Genomic DNA, 12,710 nt, shown 5'->3' with positions numbered 1-12,710 from the left:
TCTTTTTTGAAGGGGAGGGGCAGGCAGCCCCTCACACTCAGCCGATATAAGCTCCCAGGGACCCCATACCTTGGGGCCTCGCATCATTTTACAGGGAGAGGGGGCACATGGCCCACTTGTGGTGCTGATTTTGGCCCTGGGAATCCCATCCCATGAGAAATAGTGAGAATTTCAGAAAAATTTTAGGTGAAAAGAAACCTCCTCCTAGACCAGTGTAATTTGAAGCACTTCATTCTTGGGAACACATAGCACATCAGAGACAAAAAGAGAAATATGAGGACCTGTGCAGGTGCTATATGGGACAACCAACAAAAAGCCTAGCGAACAGACATAATTGAAGGAACTAGGTTATATCCTGCCTTAATTAGTGAAGAATGAAAAGCTAAACAGAGGGAAAAGAAAAAGAAGGAAGTGGCTATGTAGAGGATTGCGAGGATGATTTAATAAAAGAGCTACTGCTGAATCATCTACTACCATATAATGTAGTTTAAACTGTAGGGACATTTGAGACTAGGGGAAGTGACATTTTTGACACACACACTGAAGCTGTAGAGCCAAAATTAAAAGCAGATATGAGGAAATGTAGGGCTGACAGGTCTTCAGAGCATAAATGTTTTGACTACTCAAGATGAAACAACTGTTCCTGCAACAATAGGTCCTAAAGTTCCATGTTATGGTCCAAGAGCCAGAGGGAATAATACACATACATTTGCCGCTCCGACTGTTGCGACTGTTCAGACTGTTCCTTTACAGAGGAATGTTGAGTTATGATAATTCAGGGAATTCGGTAGTAAGGAGACTGCCTTCAGTTCAGAGACAGATGAGCCCTGCACACATTGCAGACCCAGAACCAACATCAAGTCAGACGGTTGTACTCCTGATGAGAGGTTTTCTCAAGGATGCCCGCCATTTTTGGTACCCAGATCAGCCTCGACTCCAAACATAAGCCTTAGTACTCCCATTAGAAGAATACCCATGAATGTGCCAGATTCTGCAATGTCTGTCACAAATATTCCAGATTTCACAATCTCAAACACTTCCTGATGAGAGATACTATTAGATACCCCAGCAGAAATAAAGGGACTTATGGCACAAGTACTAGATGATTAGCTTAAAGGACTTGATGCCCCAATTGAAACTGGAAGTTCAGGATTAAGTATGAGGACAGTTCAGACCCCAGAGAGAGATAGAAGACTCTAGATGTGTCTAAACTGAAATTGGAATTGAATTAATTGATTTAAGGAACCCTTGATTTAGCCCAATTGGAGACATACAGGGATGACAAACTATTGTTCATTTGTAAAGACATAGGAAGGCGTGCAGGACAAGCTTATGATAGGGTAGCTGATCTATCATGGAGATATGAAGTGGATTTGGAGAATCAAAGCTTAACAGAGAAGCTACCAGTTGAGCTTTGGTGATCGAAATATTGTAATCATGAGTCATTCAGGAGTAAAATGACATATTAGGGAATTCATTGGCTACATTCAATAATGGACTGATTTAGATAGATGGGAAGGAAGATGGGTATAAAAGATTGAGTCAACACAAAAGGTGAGGATGGACCTGCCACTGAGTGGAGCAGATGAGAGTGTAGAAGATGTACCAATGCTTCCTAACAAAGAGGTTCCAGTTGGAGGCTTTGTTCGTATACCCTGGAGTCGAGGTGATATTGTAGCATTCATAAATGATTTCCCAAAGTCAAGGGAGAATGCTGTGGAATGGTACAGACAGCTTGGGCAATTTGTGAAGCTTTAAATGGTTTGATTGGCAGGCTTGAACAGAGTTGTTCTGAGTGATTTGTGGGTTGAATGTAAGGTGGCTGTTGACTGGCCTGAGAAAGAACCTATGAGGCATTCACAGACAAAAGCTCAGTCTCTACTTGTGATGAAGTACAATCATGTGATTTCTTTTTTGAAAATTAAAGTCTCTCTTAAAGATGGTGATTGGCTCTTGTTAGACCTGTCAGCATTAGAGTGGTCATCCCCCAACTTTTTGCCTGCCTCCCTCCATTTTTATGACACTGTTTTTGCTGTTTTAGGACTCTGCGCATTTCACCACTGCTGTCCAGTGCTAAAGTGCATATGCTCTCTCCCTTGAACAAGAAGAAGGACTGCTGCCCTGATTGTTGCCCTGCCGCCTTGCTGGCCATTGACTCTGCTGGAATAACTCTGCCTTTCTCCTGACGTGGTCTCCAAGGGCTTGGATTGAGCTTTCCTCCTTTTTCTGAAGTCTCAGGGCCAACAAATCCTTGTGTGTGGAAAATTGACGCAATGCCTGCAGAAATCCAGGCAAAGCCTGCATCACTGCTGAGCAATCACTGTACCGTCGACCGGAGCGAAGCAGCACCGACTTCCAGACTGGAAATTCAACAGAGCGTCTGCCTTGCACTGGAAAATTTAACGCATTGCCTACTGGATCAATGTAGCACCTGCTCCTTCGACTAGCATGTCAAGGATTTACAATGCATCATTCCTGGGCCTCAAATAATACCCGCATTGCAGTGAAGAACCAAGACTGTGCACCTGAAAAATAACGTAATCATCTGTGTCGCACCGGAAAATCCAATGCAGCGCCATATTTTTCTATGCCTCTCCTCCTCTGTGGTCTCTGTGCGTTGTTATTTTTTATGCATCCCAGGTACTGTGTGTTACAAAGAAACAAATATTGAGTTCTAAGGATTGGGACTCTTTTAAACATTTTAAAAGTGATATTTCAACCTGTGCTTATTAGACCTTCATCATTTTAACCTTATTTTATTTAGAGGAATATCTATTTTTCTGAATCTGTGCAGTATATTTTTGTGCTGTTTTCAGTCTGGTACAGTATGATTTATTGCACTAATACTTTACACATTGCCTTCTAAGTTAAGCCTGACTGTTCAGTGCCAAGCTACCAGAGGTTGTGCACCGGTTAATTTGGATTGTGTTGGGACTTACCCTAACTAGGATTGTGGTCCCTATTTGGACAAGGGTGTATACCTCTGCCAACTAGAGACCCCATTTCTAACAGCTCTGAATTGAAAGAGCAACTCAGGAGTCTAAAGAATCAATATATTCCTATTATGAATGATTGTTGCAGGTGTTTAAGCATGTTAGTAGTACAGGGACAATTGAAGAGAAAGACATGGGACATTGTGTTTAGATTTGTACAAGGATTAATGTCAGAAGTGAGTAACATGATTCAGCAGCATTTGATTTGGTTGCTGAATTAGCCGATTGATAAAATTCTGAGATACGCTAAATACTGTGGCGATGAATTGGAGTTGAAACAGAAAAAAGTTGAAAGAGATGCCGATGATAGTCCAGATGAAAGCTGCACCAAGGAGTCAGAATCCACAGTTTGTAGGCAATGTTGGTGGAACACAGGGACTATATCAGCAGGGAGTTCCTATGATGGAAGGAAGAAATGGGTTTTAGCAGCAGGGTAGAGGACATGGTGTCCCAGTTGACCCTAACTTAGGAGTGAATGTGATGACTTTGAAAATGACTAATCCATGTCAAATTTGCTGCAAATTGGGCCATTGTAAGAGGGAATGTCATTTTAATTTAAAAATTACTGCAAATGAGAGTCAGATGAAGAATGTTGGATTTGAGAAGACACAGGGAAACAGTTAGCTTCAGCTACAGCATTTGCAGAGACAGCGAGTAGCTGATTTTAATGAGTTCCAAGGTCAGCCAAGGCCAGTTCTGCAAACCCTGATGCCCTAACAACAGAATATAAATGTTCCTAAGTTAAATAAGAACCAGATCTGAAATGAAAATACAAATCTTTTTGCAAACTATAATACATCCCAACAGTACCCCTTGATTTCGAAGGATGAGGATTACAATTCAGATTAATCCCAATTACGGTGCCTGAGGGGGAAGGAGGAATGCATAGCTGGGGCGTCCCTAGATGTAAAGCAGTGTGGTCCATATGTTGATGGTAACCTGAATGGTCACTCGTGTCATTTGTGGTTCACACTGGTGCTACCCCCTCTACTGTGAGAAGAGCAGAGGTTCTCAACCTACTCCTGTCAGGAAAGAAAATCCAAGTTGTAGGTGTTGCAAATAAACAATCGACAAACCCTTTCACAGAAGCTGTACCTCTAAAATAGGGTCCTTTGAGGAGAATCACCAATGTGTGGCGTGTGTTCCCAGTGCAGTAAGCCTGCTTGGAAGTGACCTCTTGTGCAAGCTAAATTGTTCAATCTATTGTACTACAAGAGGCATAGCGATAGAGGCTCATGACAAAGACGGGGCATTCAAACTTGTGAGACAAATCGCAAGTGTCACATTTTACCCAATGTTGACAAGAGATGACTTACTCACAGATATGAGAGATACAGTGTCACCTGAAGTCCGGGACTTTTCAGGAAAGGAGATAGGTCTCATTAAAGGTGTTGGACCTGCCAAGATAACTGTGAAGCCAAATGCTCACTATCTGAGAACTCTACAATATAATATGGGTCCCAAAACTATTGCAGGAATACCTCCAGTGATCGATTCAATGAGTCAGCAGGGAATATTGAAAGGGATAATGGGAAGTCGGTGTAATTTACCCATTAAGGGAATGTGGAAGCCCAAAGGAAAATAGTGCATTGTCCAGCATTGTAAGAAGATAATCTAGATTGAGGTTTCTTGACGTCTCGTGGACATAGTGGTTTCCTTGCCCACAGTGGCACGGTCAGGAAAACATGTGCTCACTCTCACTTATCAGGAGCATTTCCCGGGGCCCGCTGCATTATAAAGAGGAAGGGGGCACACAGCTGACTCCCTGGGCCAATTTCAGCCCCAGAGACCTCACCCCTGAGGCCTGGCTTGACAAAAAGTGGTTACCCTGGTGCCCACCCATGGCACTCATCATGTCCTCACTGGGGGTCATGGGAGGAACTCCAATGCCCTGCAGACCCAGCCAGCTCCCCGTATCTAATAGGAGCTGCAACTGCTCCCACCTGCAGGGAACAGCTAATAATGTTGCATTATTTAGATGTGTTTCTCAATAGATCCAAAGCCCGCTCCCAGTGGGTGGAAGCATTTTTGAAGTTCACACCTGCTGGGAGCAGACTGATGTTTGCTCCTACTTGGTGGGAGATTTAAAAAAATACTCTGGCCAAGCTAGAGCAAATACATGTTTCCCTGCCCTGTAGGCAGGGAAACAGCTATGTCCTGGAGTGGGCACCCGGGGACACAGCTGCTAAGCCAGCCTCAAGGGTGGGCTCCTCAGGGCCATGATTCACTCGGGAAGGGGGTCCCTTAGCCTTTTTAGGCTCAGGGAAGGGAGCTGTGCAGCCCTCTCCCTATTTTCCTAATTTTCCACACCAGAGGTGGGATCTGGTCCTAGGGGGTCAGGGTATCCCTATCCACTCTCATTTATCTTTTTTTGACTTGAGGGCTAAGTTCCTGAGTCCTGTAATGGCTGTCAGCAACATTTCCCTCATGTTATTAGCAGCCAATAACTGTGCTCCCTCTTGGAGGAGTCTGGCTCCAGCACGAGTGAGATGGCCTAACAGCCTAAATATAAAAAAATGTTTAACCTAAATTTCTCCAAGGTTACTGAAAGAGATCTACACCAAATCACAAAAAGCACAATCTGTGGAAAAAGATCTAGCTCCCTGACAAATTTTTATTCTGCAGTTTTTGCTATAACCTGTCTTAAAGAATTATTTGGAAATCCATAGTGACTTTATTTTTTGGGACCACCCCTTTTCTTGGCCACTGCTTGAAGGATCATCCTAAAGCTTTCCTCACCATAGGAGCTGAGGTGGATGAACTTTTTATGGAAAGTTTTGTAAAGATTCGTCCAATGGTTACAAAGTTATTAGCAAACCAAACTATGGAAAAACAGACCTAACTATATCTATCTAGTCGTGACTGCCATTAGATAAAATGAATAAATAAATAAATGAAAAATGAATAAATAAATGTATATAATTCACAGGAAAAAGAAAAAAGTAACATCAAGTTCATGTAACCTAGTGGCGGTCGCCACTAGGTAGTTACAGTTAGGACCATGTTGCCATAGAAAAAGTGCTTTTTTGACTTGCCTATATCTTTGGCACTGTTTGATAGATCTTCAAAACAATTTCTAAAAAAATGTTGTGTTGATTCTTGTTGCACATGGAAAGTTTCAGGGTGATCCATCAAGCGGGGGCCAAGAAAAATAGGAGGGGGAGAAGTTGTGTTTCCAATTTTAATTCCCGTAGGACCTTTAGACATGTCTACAGCCAGAACCACTGAACAGAATAACACCAAATTTGGCAGAAAGCTAGCTTATCGTAGGCATATTACACTTTCACTTATTTGGTATGAATCTTTAAGTAGTTTTTGAGATATTAAAGGGAAAATAATTTTTTTATATCTCTGGCCGCAATGACTTTGTGAATATTTCACGAATATTTTGCGAAAGTTCACAATTGTTTGTGAAAACACATGCGAAACGTAGCGTTGCAATTGGCTAATAGCAATCTGATTAGAAAGTTGTGGCTGCCATTTGTTTTCACAGGACACAGTCCCCGGGGTCGAAAATCCAAACTGAAAATGGTATAAGGGGTCAGGGTGAAGATACCCTTACCCCAGGGGTGTGATATAGGTGTGTTTTGGGGCCAGATTGTAGGTTTAAAAAAAATTGTTCCTCGCCATTTGCAGTATTCGAGAAAATGTGTGAATTTTCATGAATTTTCATGAATCAGTCGCAAAATACTAGCAAAATAAGAAAACATTTGAAAGAAAAAACAAAGACTAATTCATACACTCATTCATGCACTTACAGACTCCGGTGCCCACTCACACACCCACTCAGACACTCATGCACTCAAACCCACTTATAGACTCATACACCCACTTTCAGACCCACTCAGACACTCATGCACCCACTCACAGAGACAGGCCATGTGGCCCACTGTCAAGTACTAGCCTGTTCGTCCCATGGAAGCACAATGTTGACCAAGCTGCTTGTTCCCAATTCCACCTAAACGTTGTGTGCCTCCCACTTAAATACACATGATCGGCACTGCAACATCCCGGGGGGAAACAGGATGGATGAGATTAGGAAAGAAAGACTGGAGTTGCAGGGCTGGATCTGGAGCCCTATTGATGGTTCTTGAAGAGTCGGTCTTTCCTATGCTAAATTACACATCAGTCAAATAACTAATATCTCATAATATCATATACTCTACTGTTAAACTATGATGTGGAAGCTAGATGTACGTGTTTGGGTCCCCTTTCCAGCTTTTGATGGTTCTCCCTCTCTCTACAAATTTTCAGAAAGGATGTGGGTTACCTGTAAATTAAAAACCTCCTATACTGTCTATAACTACTCCCACTGTGATACCAGATTAGTCCCTCGTTACTTCATCTTTCAAGTTCAGTGGATATCTTGCATGTTTCACCTTGATGAGATTTCCCAAGATACTGACTCACTTGACTCATAGACATCTACATAGGCAACAATAATAAGAACAACCTCTCCGAAAATTTGATTACCCAGATATTCAAGGGCTAATCATTGTACTGTGCTAGTATTTCAAGGAACGCAATTCAGTGTTTAAATCACACTGAAAACATAAGGCTAATATCAAGGCTCTCTTGGGGGCAATAACAGATCCATGTTTTGCCCCCCCTGGGGATTAGATCGGCTGATTTTTTGGGGGGAATCTAACCCTCCTGGGAGGGGGTCAAAACCCACTAGACATCAGGAATTAATTCCAATTGTATATTAGGGCAGCAACCCCTTGGGCAAAGGTCGCTGCCCTGGGGGCAATTCATTTTTTAATGTTTCAGCCCCCCCTTGGGGTATATCAGCAATTTTTTCAGCCAATCTGGACGGGGGGATCAAAACCCACTATGCCCCAGGGTTTGTTGTGTGTGTGTGTGTGTTTTTCTTTCTTGTGAGCACCCCTTGGGCAAGGGTCAACCCCCCAAAAAAGACACATGACTGTTGGCCATTGCTGCCCCCCTTGGGGGCAGATCGGCCTTTATTCTTAGGCCCATGTGCCCCCAAGAGGGGCAGAAGCCACGAAGACACCAGGGCTTTTAAAGGTTTTTTGTGTGAGGGGGTGACCCCTTGGTCAAGGGTCGCTTCCCAAAGCGGTTACACAACTGTTGGACCTTTCTGCCCCCTTGGAGGCAGATCAGCCCATTTTGTTTGCCCATCTGCTCCCAAGGAGGCAGAATCTTCTAAGGTGCCAGGGATTGTTTTTGTTTCTGTTTTTTTTGTGTGGGGGAGCCAGCCCCATTGGGCAAGGGTCACTCTTCCAAAGGGGACACATGGCTGTTGGCCATTTCTGCCCCCCTTGGCGGCAGATAGGCATCTTATTTTTCAGCCCATCTGCCCCCAAGGGGGGCAGAGCCACTAAGGCGCCAGGGAATAGTTTGTTTTCTGTTTCCTTGGTGGGGGTTGGCCCTTGGGCAAGGGTCATCCCCAAAGGGGGTACACAATTGTTGGCCATTTCTTCCCCCCTTGGGGGCAGATCGACTTATTATTAAGAAGTCACTAAGGGACCAGGGAAAAAATTCTAAATGTTTGGTGTCGGGGTGTTTGTCAACTGGAGATGTACTTGCATTTGTGATTATAGCGGTTTATTTCTCCTTTTTGTTCTAGCTCAAGGTTTTTGTTTCTGTTCCTGTGACTCTTTGCAGTTTTGCCAGTAGTGGGCCTGCAGTTTGCGTAGTTGCATGTTTTAGGTAAGAAAAAACAAATGACTCCAAATGAATTGTGTTGCCTTGCGTGAATGACTTTTTTGTTACTGGTGTACTGAATGCAGAATTGTGTGAGATTGTCCTTAGATTTGTGAACAATGATATTGGTGTTCTCTTATGTGTAATTTTCTATTCTTTTTTCCTTTTTCGTGGGATATCATTAGTGATTGCTGTGTCTGTGCAAAGTAGTTGGTGGTGATTCTAGCTTTTTCAGGTAAGTGAGTGGTATAGTTTTTGAGTTTATGCATTTTTGTGATAAAGCCATGCTTTGTTTACTACTTATCTTACACATTGTTGGTTGTTGGTGGTGCATTTGTCAAGTTACTTTTCGTAGGAAGGATCATGGCTAGCCGCAGGAGGACCACTCAGCAGGTTGTTGGTATGTTTTTTGAGTCGTCTTCTGACCATGATTATGAGACTGACTCTGCATCTGAGGGAAAGGAGGAAGTGCAAGATTCTGTAAGTGAATTTACTGTCAGAAAGGAATCATCTGATGATGAAGCCACTCTAGGTGCTGAAGAAGTGCCTATTTTAGAGGAGGAAACTGATGTGCCAATAGTGCAGCAGCCAGAGGCTGAAAGGCTTCACACTGGAAGACCTGACCTCTGGGTTGCCCCAAACATGGAGCAGCCTGAGTTGTCTGTCCTTACTGGCCTCCCGGGTATAGAGTGAATACGGAAAACTTTTTGCCTATCAATTTCTTTCTGTTGTTTATGGATGATGTATTTTTGGAAGAGATTGTTGAGCTGACTAATTTCTATGCTGAACAGTACTTAAGGACAACAGTGCTAGACTTAAGCCACACTCTAGAGTTACCCAGTGGATTCCTACAAATCTGAAAGTGTTGAAGAAGCTCTTGGGTTTAACTTTTTTGATGAGTTTGATAAGGAAGCTGTCCCTGTCTTCGTATTGGTCTAATAGTCTCTTGACGGCAACAGCTAAATTTCCTGCAACCTGTCGTAATCAGTATTTGCTTCTTCTTGATGAATTTTCTGGACAATGCTTTAGCCTTGGCACGAGATCACCCTGATTCTGACTGTATTTTTAAGATTAGGCCTGTCCTTGATCATTTTGTAGATCAGTTTTCAGAATTTTATGTTCCAGACAAAGAAATAGCTGTGGACGAGTCTTTGGTAATGTTCAAGGGTTGTTTGTTTTTCAGGCAGTACATTCCTAGCAAGAGCGTACGATATTGAATTAAAATTTATATGATGTCTGAAAGTAGTACAGGATAAGTTTATAATTACACTGGTAGGGATTCCAGTATTGACCCCTGGTTGTCTGCCCACTTTTGGAGTTAATGAGAAAATTCTGTGGGAACTTGATAGATGACTGTTTAATAAAGGTCACCATTTGTACGTAGATAACTTCTACATTGGAGTGCAGTTGTTCAGGGAATTGTTCAGAGTGCACACTATTGCTTGTGGCACAATCCGCTATAACTGGAAAGGCTATCCAAGGGAGCTTTTCTGTAAATAACTTGAGAGGAGATTGTGCAGTGCCTTGCATAATGATGAGCTGCTAGCTCTGAAATTTGCAGACAGGAGAGATGTGAACATGCTGACTACCATCCATGATGAGCGTACTTCCGCTGTGGCTGTTTGGGATCAGGTTCCTGAAGTGTGCAACCCGGTGTGCATTTTAGATTATAGTAAGCACATGGGTGGTGTAGATAGAGTTGATCAGAGGTGGGAACCTTACACTGCTGTTTGTAAGTCTTACATTTGGTATAACAAGTTAGCTATTCATCTTTTCCATTTGGCAACTTTTAATGCTTTTGTTGTGTTGAAGAATAGTTCTCCACAGTCAAGGATGACATTTGTGAAATTTCAGGAGTCTGTCATAGAGAGTCTTTTTGTGGTGGAACAGGTAAGAGTTCCTAGAGAAGCAGTGGTGGAGGATGTTTCTAGCTTGAAAGATTGCCACTATCCTGATCAAATTCCTCCCAGTCCCCAAAAAGACTTTCCCACTAAGAAATGCAGAGTCTGTGCCTGAAGAGGTATCCGGAGGGAGACTCGGATGTACTGTCCCAATTGTCCTTCTAAGCCTGGGCTGTGTGTGGCCGGCAGTTTTAGAAGTTAGCACACCTAAAAGAATTATTGGGAACTACCATGAGCGTAAACTGCCTGTTCTGTATTGTTTCATATTTTTTATTCAGTTTTACGGTTGGCAATACTGTCATGTATTTAGTTAGAGCTTTTCAGATTGTAGATTTGCACTTATTTATAATTAGCTAGTGGTTTCTTTGTTATTTAAACAAAAAAAAAGTTTTTCGGTGTGCATGGAGTGGCGCATGACTGGTGGTATCCGTGGAGTGGCACTTGGAGGTGTGCGTGGAGTGGCACTTGGCTGGCGGGGTAAATAGTGACTTGCTGTTGGCCACTACAACACACTGCTAGCCAAACACCAGTCCACATACTCCCATCAGCTGGTGTGATTGCTGTTTCAGGCATGTGGGCATATGAAAGTGATGGGCCCTTGAATGGATCTGTCTGTTGATGTGAGTGTTTTACTGTGCTGGGCCCGCGGCAGGCAGTGTGAATGGTCTTGTGGATGTCATGCATGAACGGTGTGTGAATGGACTGTAAAGTGGTTGGTGCCATGAAGTGGCTTTACAGCTCAGGAGCTGTGAGTCATTGGTTCAGTATTTTGGCCTTTCAGTTATTAACAGTGAATTTTATTTTTGTGAAATCTCATTAATAAAATGTGATCTTTAAATGAAGAATCTGATCCGCTGTAATTCGGTGTCCAAGCACACCTGTGACATGCTAGGTGAGTCGGGTGGGACCCCATTGATGAAGCATGCCACCAACTATGTTGGTGGGTGAGAGGTCTTTTTTACATAACCTAGGTGTGTTTCGTTTCACAATTTTAGTTTTTGGATCATCACAGAAGTAAGAATCTTGGGAGTGTGCTTGCTTCTTCTCTAGGGAAGAAGTGCCAACTCTAGATTAGTGTAAAAACTGGGCACCTGTTGGAGTCTGGGGAGCTGTGGCTTGTGTGAATCCCACAACATTTTCTTGCCCAGACTCCTCTGCAAACCTCAAAATTTGATTTAAAAAATCACATTTTCCTCACTTTTCTTTGTAGGATCACCATGCAGGCACACATTTCCTACCACCCAGGATCCCCCTCAGCCTACTAAGTTAAATGATACTTCACTTGTGTGTGTTCCGCAACGGAGATCCGGCCATAACTTGTATAAAAAAATGTGCTTATAAACTCGCTGTGATAGCCCCTCAATCGCTCACGTTTTTGGCTCTTCGCTGTTGCGTGTACTATGCCTACCCACACAACTGAGATACCATTTTTATAAGGAGACTTGGGGGGATGCTGGGTGGAAGGAAGTTTCTGGCTCCCCTCAGATTCCAGCACTCTGCAGCACCGCAATGTGAGGAAAAAGTGTGTTTTTAGATAAACGTTGAGGTTTGCAAAAGATTCTGGGTAACAGAACTTGGTGAAAACCCCACATGTCACACCATTCTGGGTTCCCCTAGGTGTGTAGCTTTAAAAAATGTATATGTTTGCTAGGTTTCCATAGGTGCTGGCTGAGCTAGGGGCCAAAATCCGCAACAAGCCACTTTGCCAAAAACAGGTCAGTTTTCTTTGGGAAAATGTGATGTGTTCACGTTGTGTTTTGGGGCGTTTCCTGTGGCGGGCACTAGGCCTACCCACACAACTGAGGTACCTTTTTTATTTTGAGACTTGGGGGAATGCTGGGTGGAAGGAAGTGTGTGGATCCCCTCAGATTCCAGCACGCTGCAGCACCCAAATGTGAGAAAAAAGTGTTTTTTTGCCACATTTTGAGGTTTGCAAAGGATTCTGGGTAACATAACTTGGTGAGAGCCCCACAAGACACCCCATTCTTGATTTTCTTGATAGTTCTAAAAAATGGCTAGGTTTGCTAGGTTTTCCTACGTGCCAGCTGAGCTAGAGGTGAAAACCCACATCTAGGTACTTTGCCAAAAACAGTTCTGTTTTCTTTAGGAAAATGTGATGCGTCCATGTTGTGTTTAAGGGCATTTCCTG

The sequence above is a fragment of the Pleurodeles waltl genome, chromosome 11, assembly GCF_031143425.1.
Source record: "Pleurodeles waltl isolate 20211129_DDA chromosome 11, aPleWal1.hap1.20221129, whole genome shotgun sequence".
Classification (NCBI taxonomy): Eukaryota; Metazoa; Chordata; class Amphibia; order Caudata; family Salamandridae; genus Pleurodeles; species Pleurodeles waltl.
This window is presented reverse-complemented; position numbering follows the sequence as displayed.